General features: G+C 34.3%; 1 long non-coding RNA gene across 1 annotated transcript in view; it reads right to left on the bottom strand.

Moving 5' to 3' along the window:
* The window catches only part of LOC128778356 (uncharacterized), a 31,206-nt gene extending 18,455 nt beyond the window's left edge, over positions 1-12,751 (bottom strand). Inside the window, exons 1-2 of the long non-coding RNA XR_008423955.1 lie at positions 12,672-12,751; positions 6,374-6,454 (exon numbers count right to left, since the gene is read on the bottom strand). This is a non-coding gene — a long non-coding RNA (uncharacterized LOC128778356). The remainder of the gene's footprint in view (positions 1-6,373; positions 6,455-12,671) is intronic.
* Positions 12,752-14,605: the final 1,854 nt, after the last annotated feature.

The raw sequence follows: 14,605 nt of genomic DNA, 5'->3' as shown, positions 1-14,605 counted from the left end.
AAGGGAGGCTTTTATTTTCATAAAAATATGTTGTGCTAAAATTAAAATGTCAAATCAGTAGTCTTTCCCAATCACTTTATTTTACACAGAAGAAAGCAACCCAGTTGCAATTTTATGTACACAGAAATCCTCAACAGAAGGACTACATGCCATAAATTCCACTACTAGGTCATGTTTATAAATGTGCTAGAATTCTAGGTGGGAAATCCATTTTCCAGTAATTCCCAAGAAGTGAAATCAAAGTCCTTTTCAGGTGAAGTGTACATATGAATAACATGGAAAGATTAATTTCCCAAGGTTATTTTATATAATAAGTATAATTTATAAAACACATGGTTCAAGACTATCAACAGAAATGATGATCTACTGTCCAAATTAACACTACTATACTGAAAAAATACATTTCTAACTGTTATGATAGGAATAGTTTATCATCCATCTTTAGAAATATATTAATTATGCATTTTTTGAAAGATAATCAAGGGAAGGATACTTTCTAATGAAGGTTAACAATGGAAGAAAACTCAAGACTAGACTTCAGACAACGGAAGACTAGAAACTGAAATTCTCTTAAGTTCTAAAACGAATTAAGTCAACTCAGATATATGATTAAGAAAATTTTACTATGGAAACATACTTTTTTTTCCTTTTTACTTGTGGGATCTCTGGATTAAGCCTTTCAAAAGAATTATGTGGTCAAGACAATCAAATAAAATATCTGGTGTTATTTCCTTCCACATTTGGCTGAGTAACCAGACTGAACTGATCTTCATCAGATCAAAATACGTGACCAGAGTTTTCCCCCTGTTCTTTCGAATACCTTCTTTTGAAGTTCTGAAAATGGTAGCCAGAAGCAAAGAAAAGTTCAAATTCGTATTTTATTTCAAATTGTATAGAAAAAATAAAGTATTAGCTTTTGTACAGTAAACGTTGTATTATATAGCCAGCTATGTGGAAAGGAGTGTTCAGGTTTAATAAATAGTCTTGTTAAAAAGACGATCAATATTAAATATATGCTTAGCTTTATTTTTTCATTAGAATTTTTATTTTGAGATAATTGTAGATTTACATGCAGTTGTAAGGAATCAAAAGAGAGATTCAATGTATGCTTCACCCAGTTTCCCCCAATGGAAACACATTGCAAATCTATAGTACAGTATCTGTTCTGTAATTTCTATTTGGTTCTTTTCAATACATTTTATTTCTTCAGAGAAGTTCTAATTTTTCATTTGGAAAACTATGGTACAATATCATTGCCAGGATATTGACAATGACAGCCAAGATACAGAACATTTATGTCACCACACGGATCCTTCATGATTACCTTTTTTTTTTTATTAGTTTTTTAATTGTCAAATTGGTTTCCATACGACACCCGGTGTTCATCCCAAGAGGTGCCCTCCTCAATGCCCATCATCCACTTTCCCCTCCCTCCCACCCCCCATCAACCCTCAGTTTATTCTCAGTTTTTAAGAGTCTCTTATGATTTGGCTCCCTTCCTCTCTAACTTTTTTTTTTTTTCCCCTTCCCCTCCCCCATGGTCTTCTGTTAAGTTTCTCAGGATCCACATAAGAGTGAAAACATATGGTCTCTGTCTTTCTCTGTATGACTTATTTCACTTAGCATAACACTCTCCAGTTCCATCCACGTTGCTACAAAAGGCCATATTTCATTCTTTCTCATTGCCAAGTAGTACTCCATTGTGTATATAAACCACAATGAGATACCAACTCATGCCAGTCAGAGTGGCCAAAATGAACAAATCAGGAGACTATAGATGCTGGAGAGGATGTGGAGAAATGGGAACTCTCTTGCACTGTTGGTGGGAATGCAAACTGGGCAGCCACTCTGGAAAACAGTGTGGAGGTTCCTCAAAAAATTAAAAATAGACCTACCCTATGACGCAGCAATAACACTACTAGGAATTTACCCAAGGGATACAGGAGCGCTGATGCATAGGGGCACTTGTACCCCAATGTTTATAGCAGCACTTTCAACAATAGCCAAATTATGGAAAGAGCCTAAATGTCCATCAACTGATGAATGGATATGCTGAACTTTAAAAACCATTCAGGGACCTCTTTATTTTATACATTTTTCAAGTTAAAGAACTCAATCTATTTTTATCTATGTTAATCATATTTTAGTTTCCACAAAACAATGCACTAGGAAATCTCAACAACGGCCTATTTTCTTGTCATTTTCCATTATAATTTAAAAATTTTAAAAGAAATAAACCACTGTTGCAGTGTGAATATAGCAGAGTACTATTTAAAATCCAAGATATATCTTCCAACGTATTAGAAACTATAAATATTCAGGGCACCTGGGTGGCTCAGTCTCTTAAGCGCCTGACTTTGGCTCAGGTCATGATCTCATGGTTCATGGGTTTGAGTCCCGTGTCTGGGTCTGTGCTGACAGCTCAGAGCCTGGAGGCTGCTTTGGAGTCTGTGTGGGTGTGTCTCTCTCTCTCTTTCTTTCTGCCCCTCCCCTGCTCACACTCTGTCTCTCTATCTCTCTCTTAAAAATAAATAAACATTAAAAAAATTAAAAAAAATAAATATTCAAACATTTGCTATCAATCTTTTTAATCTCAGAGTTTTACTTCCTTACCGTTAGGATTACTGGTTTTGATATTCAATTTTCATTCTGTGAGAATGTGATACTTGCACCTAAACTTAAATTTCTGAGGTTCAAATGACAAGAAAACTCAAACACTAAGTTTAGTTTAATTAGCAAAAAGTTAAGCTCTGGTAATATTTATTCTACCAATGCTTACATGTAAGTGTTCTAGTCAGTTGAATTGATTATTTATTCAGAAAGGAATATTCCCAGAGATTTAATTACAACATACAACTGAGTATTTTCAGATTTATACTATGTTAGAAAGGTGAACCTATCTTAATTCAAATATCATCCATTTACCATGTGCATATATTGACTCTTCCTATATACAAGTCTTTATGCCTATATTAGCAGCAAATAGTTGGGTTCACATATCAAATATAAAGAGGATATCTATATTGACACCTAAGTTCATAATTAAAGTTATTTATGAAAGGGTTGATTTTATCATCAGCTGTAGGAAAAGGGCATACATGAACTAACCCAGGTGATATCACAATTTTTTCTCCCTCCACTGATTACTCGTTTCTTATAGTTTTATTGTGGCCTTACCAGTATGGCTCATATTTACTAGCTGTTTTCTTGTCTCCTCAATCAAACTAGATTTAAACCTGTGTGAATTCAAGAAAGTATCTGTATGCTTTAGCATCCCGTGAAATACACTTTGTTCACATTAATAATATCCAATTTAGCAATGTAGCAATTTGGGAGGTAAGATATTGCCTAATGAAACATTCATCAACATATTATCTTACTCCTCACTCATTCTGCTCTGCTGTGTGTTTTATTTCATTCATTTCTTTTGTTTTATATGTTTTACTATCTAATAATCTTTCTTCAAAATGGAGATAAAATTATAACTTAGTAGGAAGGTTTCCGGGACAAAAAGCAGCAAAGATGACTGAAATCATACAGGATGGAAAGTCTTTTTAATTGTTCTAGATCTTAGAAGATTACTTTTCTTTATCATTTTTTTTCTTAGTTTTAAATGTTCTTGTAAAAAGGACAGCCTTTGTTTTCTGATTAAACACAAATGTAGTTCAAAGGAAAGAGTAAACTGATTATTTCAGAAATATCTGTTCAAAATATGTATCTAAAATAATAAAGCATATGGCAGTAAATCAAAGGGAACACACTTACAAATTAAAACATGAAATCCTAATTATGATACCTTGCATTGCAAAGATGCCAGTTTTTGTGAAACTAATTAGTCTTGTATAATGGAAAACTATAATTGAGTCTATATGGTTATGAGAGATGAAATTGAAAACAATTGCACATTTCGTGACATTTATATTTCTAAATTATCAAACATAATTGTTTTTTTTATTTTTGCAGGTAATTGGCTTGCAATTTTTATCAAGTTATTGGAATATATTCTTGCTCTGAAGTATTTTCATAATCCATATTCCAACAACTTCTTCATTTCAGACTTCATAATGTGTTACACTTTTAACCCATTACTTAGCTGCAAGAAAATATTTTTACTAAAAAAGAATACTTTATGGATAAACTAATAAAATATTTTATCACACTTTCTCATGGATACAATCCTTTTTATTATACCATTGATATAAATATTCAGATGGGGAGCCTGGATGGCTCAGTAGGTAAGCGACTGACGTCAGCTCAGGTCATGATCTCACCATTTGTGAGTTCAAGCCCCACATTGGGCCCTGTGCTGCCAGCTGTGAGCCCGGAGCCTGCTTCTGATTCTGTGTCTGCCTCTCTTACTGCCCCTCCCCTGCTCGCACTCTGTCTCTGTCTCTCTCTCTCTCAAGAATAAATAAACATTAAAAAATAAAATATATAAATATTCAGAAATGTTTAAAAACGGGGGATTGTTAACTGTCAATCTGAAATCATAATACTGTGTAAAGTCATTATTGAAACTCTTGTGTTATTTTTTTTATAAAGCTGTAATTTTTATTTTTGACATTTTCAAGTATGAAAATGTTAAAAAACAAAAAACAAAAAACAAACAAACAAACAAAAAAACACTAGGGCCACCTGGGTGGCTCAGTCAGTTAAACATTTGACTCTTGGTTTCGGGTCAGGTCATGATCTCATGGTTCAGGAGTTGGAGCCCCCATCAGACTCTGTGCTGGCAGTGCAGCGCCTACTTGGGATTCTTTCTCTCTCTCTTTCTCTTCCCCTCCCTTGCACACACACACACACACTCTCTCTCTCTCTCTCAAAAATGAATAAACTTAAAACATATTTTCAAAATGTTAAAAAAAACTAAAAGAACTGACAAAAGATCATCTATTCAAGAGAACCAGAAAAGAGAAAGTAAAATGTTACTACAGGTTATGAATTCAAAGAGGATCACATTAAGTAATTTATGTTTGAAGGAAAATAGGGAAATTTTTTAGAAAGAATTATTTGATTAAATTGGCAAACACGTGAGGCCTTGTTAAGTATTGTATTGGTCAACTAATGAGTGACCAGAGTCTATAAAAGTTCCAAAAAATTCCAAATAACAGAGGAATCGGCAAATGTTTATTTTGCATGTGCCCTTCCCATTCCAGTGCATGTCCTGAATGACTCTGCCCTGCACACAGAGACCTAGTGGAAGCTATGCTGCCTTTTGTTAGCATTTTTTTATCTTGACCATGAGTCCACCTTGTACATTGCAACAAAAAAGAAAGAATCCTCTAAGTAAAAGCTTTATCCCAGAAGCAAACCCAATCACTTCTCACAGCCCGTTGGACAGAATTAAGAATCTATCACCAGCTTAACATCAAGGAGCAGAAAAATATAGTCTTCCCTACAGATCCAGAAAGAGAGGAAAATTAGATGTTAGTGAGTACTAGTGTTCACCACTGCATAATATTAAAGGTAATTCTATTATATTTTAGGTGACGAATTACCATTCTCTGTCTTAAAAATATTTAACCAAATTCAAATACTCAAATTTTAGTTGTTGCATTTTAATGATGCATCCATTTTTCAGTCTAAGTAGTAGGTCTTCTTTTATGAAACAAATTATGATAAAATTATATTATTGTCTTATATTTCTATTTGAATTTGCTATTTCAAATATAGTTTGTTCATCTAAATTTCTTGCTGTCCATTTTGTAATTTTTGTGGGATAATTCTTATTACAAATCTAAATTTAGTAAAAAGAAATCTGAGTATAAAGTAAGAGAAAGAAAAATTTCACTATAAATATCCTCATTTACACATTAAAATTATGAAAAAAAATAAATTGAGTCAGGTAAATTGTGACTATAGAAAAACCCTATTCAGATATTAAAATAATAATCATGAAATATTAATTGGAAGTATAGAATTAATTTAGAGTGAAAAAGTTGAAATTAAGCAAAATATGTAATTGCATGGATATGGGAAAAAATGAAAAGAAATTCAGAAAAACTGAAGGTATATGATGAGTTAGGATGGTAGAATTTTAAATGAAGTTTAGTTTTGAATTGTCTTTTTGGTGTGATGCTTACAAAATGAAATATAAAATAATAATGTTTTTATGGTTCTGAGTATATTTGTTCGGCATACACTGATGCAAATTCTATCAATTACACCAGGATTTTCTATTAAGTATAGGGATAGAACCAATTAACCAGTAACATTTACTGAGTGATTACTGTCCTAAGAACTTTAAATGTAACACTTTAAATGTACTAACTTGCTTAATATTTAATACAACCTAGTAAGGTGAGCTCCATTATTACTCTGTTCGTATGAATAGGAAAGCTACAGAAAACTTCCATCACAAGCCCAAGCTTACCAAATTCGTAGGTGCTGGGATGTAGGCATGACCACTTGGTCCCTTCTCTTCACCACCACATAGGCTGTATCCCATAGCTTACTGCAAACAGAGGGATATAAATCCGCATTAGAACCAAAAATTATGCTAAAGAAAATTAAGGAGGTGGAAGAAAAGGGTAGGAGAGGCAAAGGAGGAGGAGTGACAGGTGATCCAAGAGATAAAGAAAAAAATAGATTGAGAAGAGAGAAATACTATTAAAACTATTTCAAAGTATGATTTTAATGGAGTTTTAACAAAATATAAATAATATAAACTAATACAAAATGGACAATTTAGGTCTTTTAATAGGTACTAAAGATTTTCTTTTTTCTAGATTTAATTTAAGCTTTGATCTTGTTTCTTTCAGAAAAAAAAATTTACTTCATTTAGCTCAGCACTGTTAACACCAGATTTTGTACTGCAGGTAAGGATCCATACACAATTCTTTTGAACCAATCATGGGCTTCTAATTCTCATTGCCACGTTATAACACAGACTCTTGTTTCTTGCTCACATCAGTGTAAGAGCCTTACCACGTGTTCTCCTGCCTTTATTTCCCCTTTACCACATCCCTATACATACTCTCTCCCTTCCTCCCTCCTCCACTAATCTCTTAAATGAAGAGGTACAATGGTAGAATTTTAAATGAATGTTAGTTTTTAATTGTCTTTTTGGTGTGATGCTTACAAAATGAAATAAAACAAAATAATGATGTTTTTATGGTTCTGAGTATACTTGTTTGGCAAATTCTACCATTCATCCTAAACTCTTTCTGAAACATATTTCCAAATGGGTCATTTTGTACATAAAGATCTGTGATGTCTTTTTATTTCTTGCTGAATTGGTCAAATGTGGTTTGACATGTTTCATCTTTTAATCATTACCCCTAAATCTAGAATCTCCTTCCATCTCTATTTCAGCTCTCTCGACTTCCAGCTGAAATGGGGATAGGACATTGTATGTAGTATATTAACTTAATCAGACTATGACAAGCCATAATTTATAAGCAAAGGACAGCTTTTGTTATTTTTGTTTATTTTTATAGTAAAGACAGTATCAATTAAGAAACACATTACTTTGTCAGATAGCTATTTCTTCATACCAAATAATCCCAAACCTTAGTGGTTTAAAATAACATTTAAATTATCTTGTAATTCTGCATTTAACTGGGTGGTTTTACAATCTAGATGGTCTTGGGTGGGTAGGTTCTATTGCACCTTCTCACGTTTCTGTTGTCAGCTGCTCTGCAGTGAGAAGCTGGATGATTGATGAAGTCCTCCCTCACATGTATGGTGTTTGGCAAACTGTTTTCCCACTTATGCTGGTTTCGCTCCACATGCCTTCTCAAACTCTCACCAACCCCTATATTATTCACCTGGTGGCTAAGATTTCCACTTTCAATAAAAACAACAAAACAACCTCAATGTCCAATATATTTCAAGCATCTGCATCTGCTACTTTTACTGAAGCCCCATTGGCTCAAAAAGTCACATGGCAAATCCAGATTCAAGGGCTGGTGAAGTCAGATCCAGCCCTTGATAGAAGATTAATAATTTATATCTGTCCATTTCATCTAAATTGTCAATATTTTTACGTAAACATATTGAGAATATCCCTTTATAATACTGGTGATATTACTTTGGGGATTTATTGTCTCTATTTTCAAAGTTGGTATTCTTTTACTACATGGACCAGAGAAATATAATTAATCCCATGGAGTATATTAACTGAAATCACATAAAACAAAAAAAGTACAGAAGCAGTTTTCAAGTAGTCTGGGTAGTAGAACATGTACACACGTGTAATAAACACAAGTAAGTTTGTGTATAAACGGACACCTTATTCACAGATGTAACCATAAACTACTTTTCCAAGGATACTATGTAGTTAATAATATCTGGGCATATTTTTTAAGAGGAACTAGATAAAAACTAAAATTTGATTAATATAATTCCGCTGCTCTCTCTACGACACTGTACACCAAGTGCTGGGACATGTAAAGACAGGTATGACTGCTTCAGGGAAGCACAGCTCTCCACCTGTAGCCCACGTGCAAGAAATCCGATTAATTAACCCCCACCTGTTGGCAATCATTATTCTGTGCATGTGCTGTTAGGAAGGGAAATGACAGTTCAGAGTGATATTGAGCTTAATGATGTTCTAAACCAGAAAACATGGGGTTCTGACAATGAAGTCTGTCCAATTTTTTTCACATTCTTCTCTACTGTATAACAAGATGGGTCATTCATTAGAGCCACATGAATATTTTTACTGTGAAATAAAAGTGCATAATTTAAAGTATCATATACTTTCTGAAATCTTATGAAGTGCTTCACTGAAGCACACATAAGTGTGGATTTTCTCATGCTGACAAGTTAAAATTTTCAAGATAATCCATTCTATATTATTCATTCTAAATACATCTGCCCATGCACATTTTATGTTTTTCCTATATTTGTTGTGTACTATAATACTTTTCTACAGTGATAGTTTGCCAGGTTATTTGCTTACTAAATTCACAGAAATAAGTGTGACATAACATATAACTGACTTCATACTATGAATGCTCAGGCTATGAATTCCCTGTTGAGGATGATGTATGACTCTACAATTCTATAAAACACTAAAATACTATAATAACAAAGTATCTTTTATTAAAGACTTAATCTTTTGATTTATTGAACTCTTATTAGTGTTAAAAATATAGATATGGTCTAGAATATGTATATGATAATGATAAAGTGCAAATTCCTTAAAATCAGCTTCAACCAATATCCTCATCCCTATATATACACAGGCACTTTTCATTTCAACCACATACTACTACCCAAAATTATTTCAGTAAACCATGTATTCTTACTTCTTTGTTTTGGGGGGCAAAGAATCTATTCATTTATTTATTGTAGGCCTACCATGTTCCAGAAACTGTTATCAAAACTGAAATATACAAATCAACAAATAGAAAGCAAAAACAGTTGCCTCCATCTGTCACTTTAGGAGTTCAACAGAAAAATATAAGCTGACGTTATTTTGGGTATCATCAGCATAGAGGTCATGTTGATTGAGAGACAGAGAGAAATTGGGGGAGGGGCAGAGAGAGAGGGAAAGACTGTTAAGCAGGCTCAACACTCAGAGTGGAGCCTGAAATGGGGCTCTATCTCACAATTGTGAGATCATGAACTGAGCTGAAAACAACAGTCTGATGCTTAACTGAATGAGCCACCCAGGAGCCCCAGCATACAGATAATATTTAAATGCATGAGATGTTATGAAATCACCAAGGGAGTGAGTGTAGAAAGAGGGAAAAAAAGGCACAAGGGCTGATGTAAAGTCTCCAGCAATGAGACTAGTAGACTCCATGGATGGGAGGTCACAGTTAGGTAAAAGTTTGTTGGGTATATAATTCTAGAGGAATGAACTAGAAGGAAGGGGGAGTAATCAATAATGAGATGCATAAAAATGAGATTATGGAAAGGTTACAGGTTTAGGAATTGACATGGTCTAGGGTTTAACCGAAGGAATAACTGGGGATTAAAGAAACTGGGAGGCCAGAGTGGGCAGGATCCTCTCCACATGTATTCTAATCACCAAAAAAGAAGACACGAGTAGATTTGGAGAAAACAATAAAATAATGTTTAAAATCACTGAGAGATGAAACAAGTGCTCAGATACTTCTAGATTTTAACACTATGAAGAATTGAAGTGATGAAACAAAAGACAGAAAAAAAAAGAAAAGAAGAAAAGAATCAAGATGGTTGCAAGGAAAATAGAAGAAGAGAGGTATGGAACTATCAATGAGGAAACAAAGAAAAAGTACTCCACCTTTAAGACTAGTGGATATAGGGGTAAAAGAAAAACAAGTAAACAAAAGTATCATTAGTGGAGATCCAGGTTCCTTTTAGAGTAAAATGCTAAAGGAAATGCTCAAAAAGGAGGTTGACGAGGTTTTGCTACTGATGGACCAAGAGGACCCTCAAAAGGGGGATGGTGAGAAGGGGATTAAAAAGGGATTTTTCAGGGTTAGATGACAAGCAGGAGACCACCCAGGAGCTATGAGAAAGTCTGAGGCTTTCTGTGGCAACTGCAGAAATATCATGAGTTGAATCCTAGTGGAATTAAGTTAAATAGTTTTAGCAAAAGGGTGGTCCTTGTGGAATGTGAAGCAGTGAAGATTCCATTGTGCAGGGGTAAAGATGTTGTCAGAGGCTGTGTAGACAATGGCTATGACTGTGAGTTCCACCCTACCTTTTGTTGATGAAGAGTTGAAGACTTGGGGAATACTCCCCATCTCTGAAGGTCCAATTAAAATGTTGATCTATCTTCTCTGGCAGTCACAAAGAAGCCAACTTATGTCCCCTCCATGTTTCCTTAGCACTGTGTTAGTCCAACTATCACTATATCCACCTGCCTGACTTTCCTACTAGACTGTGAGACTCTTCCATGAAGGATAATTTAATACCCACAATGGGTACCATATGGTTTGGTAAATACTTCCTCTCGAGAAGATACTGTAGTTGCTAGGTGAAAGCATAATACTTTAAATCACGACTTCTCAAACTCTAATGCAAACACAGATCCCATAGGGATCTTTTATTTTTTTTTCAATATATGAAGTTTATTGTCAAATTGGTTTCCATACAACACCCAGTGCTCATCCCAACAGGTGCCCTCCTCAATACCCATCACCCACCCTCCCATCCCTCCCACCCCCCATCAACCCTCAGTTTGTTCTCAGTTTTTAAGAGTCTCTTATGCTTTGGCTCTCTCCCACTCTAACCTCTTTTTTTTTTTTCCTTCCCCTCCCCCATGTTCTTCTGTTAAGTTTCTCATGATCCACATAAGAGTGAAACCATATGGTATCTGTCTTTCTCTGTATGGCTTATTTCACTTAGCATAACACTCTCCAGTTCCATCCATGTTGCTACAAAGGGCCATATTTCATTCTTTCTCATTGCCACGTAGTACTCCATTGTGTATATAAACCACAATTTCTTTATCCATTCATCAGTTGATGGACATTTAGGCTCTTTCCATAATTTGGCTATTGTTGGGAGTGCTGCTATAAACATTGGGGTACAAGTGCCCCTATGCATCAGTACTCCTGTATCCCCCATAGGGATCTTTTAAAATGCAGATTCTGCTATCTTGGTTGGTCCAAGGTTCTGCATCTTGCTTAGAAATGAGGTTATGCATTTCTTTCTTTTTTTTTTTTAACATTTATTTATTTTTGAGATGGAGCATGAGCAGGGGAGGGGCAGAGAGAGGGAGACACAGAATCTGAAGCAGGCTCTAGACTCTGAACTGTCAGCACAGAGACCTACACAAGGCTCAAACCCAGAAACTGAGAGATCATGACCTGATCCAGTCTGACGCTTAGCCGATTGAGCCACCCAGGTGCCCCTCAGGTTCTGCATTTCTTAAAAATGCAGGGCCTGATCTTACAACCATGAGATCATGACCTGAGCCCAAATCAAGAGTCAGACACCACTCACTGACCCACCAAGGTGCCCTGAGGTTCTGCATTTTTAATAAGAGCTCATGTGGTGGGGTGCTGCTGCTACTGGTCCTCAGCCTAACTTTGAGATGCTGGCTTTTAGAATATATCAAATGGTAGGCATTTAGACATTCAAATATGTTATATATATATTATATAACTATACATTATATGTCATATTTTATAAGAAACATGTTATATATTTTATATGCATAAGACATAATACGTATTAAAACAAAATAAAATAAAACTTTTATTTTAACTTTAATGTTTTCTCTATCAAAGTATGCCCTTGACCAAAATATTATATTTGGCTTCATTTATAATTTATACACACAGTCTTTCTTATTCAAGCCCCTAATTACTGTTATCTCTATGGAATTATAAGGCATATATTTTCGGAGAAAATATATGAACACTTTTCTTTTTCCTAATGTACCAAATTCAAGGTCCTATCCTGATCATTAAATTTACAACCTTCAGGATTAAATTTTATTTTTCATCTCAGCCTTCTTATATGATCTCTCTGGATTTTGTTATTATAATATTGTCTTAAGCTTGCTATTTTTTCTATTAATACTTTTCTCTTTCTCCCTCATATCATACTTTCCCTTAGAATGTTCATTATATCTTATATTAAACTTAATTATTTTCAACACCAAGCTAGTTGTTTCAGTATTCAGTTTTTGTATTGTGAAAATATGAAAAACATGATGCCAACAAATTTGAAAATATATATTTAATGTACCAATTCATGGAACATCAATAAGATAAATGACTGACCTTGCATGAGAAATGGCTGAAATCCCACAAGAGGCAAAGTTGGCAAGAAGACACTGGAATGCTTTCCCACTAGTCTCTGGAACAAACCAAGGATATCCATGTGTCAACTTCTATCAGACATTGTACTAAAGGTCTTAGTTGGTGGGAAAAAATTTTTTTGAAAGAAATACACTGAAGGCATGCAGATCAGAATGAAAAAGTAATATGTTTTCACCTACAGGGGATATGATCCTATATGTAGAAAAATGGTAAGGGGAAAAAAATGACAAAAACTAATAAATGAGTTCTACAAAGTCACAGGATACAAGTTCGATATTCAAAATCTATTTATCTCTATATACTAGCAACAATCTCAAATAAACTTACAAAACAGTTCTATTCACAATAACATCAGAATAAAATAAACTACTTTGGAGTGAATTTAACAAAAGAAATGTAAGACGTATATACTGAAAATTACAAAACATTGAGAAGACAATTAGGATCAAATAAAAAGACATTTTATGTTCACTGATTGGAAGGCTTACTATTGTCGCAATGGCAATTACCACCAAATTGATCTATAAATTCAGTGCAATCTCTATCAAATCTCAACATGCTTATTTGTAGAAAATGAAAAGTTTATCCCAAAATTTATGTGGAAAAACAAAGGAACTAGAAGAGCTAAAACATATTTGAAAAAAAAAAAAAGAAAGAAAGAAATACACATTGGAGAATTATAGTATTTGATTTTAACTTACTTTAAAATAATGCAGACAGTGTATAATCATAGTATTAATAGATCAACGGACCAGAATTGGGAGTTCATAAACAGACCCTTACCTTAAAGTCATTTATTTTCAAGAAAGATGCCAATACAATTTAATAAGGGAAAAATATGGTTGGGGTGCCTGGGTGGCTCAGTCGGTTGAACGTCTAACTTCAGCTCAAGTCATGTCTCCCTCTCTCTCTCGCCCCCCCACTCTCACTCTGTCTCTCTCTCAAAAATAAATAAACATTAATTTTTTTTTTTAAATAAAGGAATATTCTTTTATAAATGGCCCTGGAACAGTTGGTTGTACACTCGCAAGGAAAAAAACAAAGGTGGAAGAGGAAGAGAAAAGACCCTTATGCACACCATAAACAAAACATAAACCCAAAAATTATACCTCTAGGAATCTAGCCAAGAAAAGTGTTTCAAAGTCCACAAAAACATGTATGCAAATTGTTCCCAGAAATATTAACCACTTATAAGAGCCTGAAGTGGAAATAATCTACCTGTAGGTGATCATTTGGAGAAAAAAAATAAAAGAGAGTATATCCACAAAATGGGATAATATTCAATAATTTAAAAAAAGTACTGATAAATGCTACAACATGGGTGAAGCTCAAAAATATTATTCTAAGTGAAAGAGCTGAGAATATACAAAAGAATATGTATACTTTTTTGTCTGAAATGATTGGAAAAGACAAATTTATAGAAACAGATACCAAGGAGTATTTTCTCAGGCTGAGAATGGGAGTGATTAACTGTAAACAGGAGGAGGCCATCTCAGGATGACTGAAATGTAAAGAGTGACCAACCACTTGGATTTGCCTCAGATGGAAGTGTATCCTGGGATGTGGTACCTGGGGTGTTAATTTACTAAAATCACTGAATTGTACACTTTCAACAACTGACTTTAGGGATATGTGAACTGATAAACAGAACAATAAAGCTATTAAAATAACAGAATGATAAAAATACTAGATAAATTTCAGAAATAGTATCTTGAGGGGCACCTGGGTGGCTGAGTCGGGGTCTGCTTAAGGTTCTCTCTCTCTCTCTCTCTCTCTCTCTGCCCCTCCTCTCCTCATGCACACAGGCTCTCTCTCTCAAAATAAATGTTTAAAAAGTAATATCTTCATTATTAAGTAAATATACCAATTTGGAGTTTTGCAATATTCACCTTAAG

This window comes from Panthera pardus, unplaced genomic scaffold, assembly GCF_024362965.1.
Source record: "Panthera pardus isolate Hobbes unplaced genomic scaffold, ASM2436296v1 HiC_scaffold_2, whole genome shotgun sequence".
Classification (NCBI taxonomy): Eukaryota; Metazoa; Chordata; class Mammalia; order Carnivora; family Felidae; genus Panthera; species Panthera pardus.
This window is presented reverse-complemented; position numbering and strand designations above follow the sequence as displayed.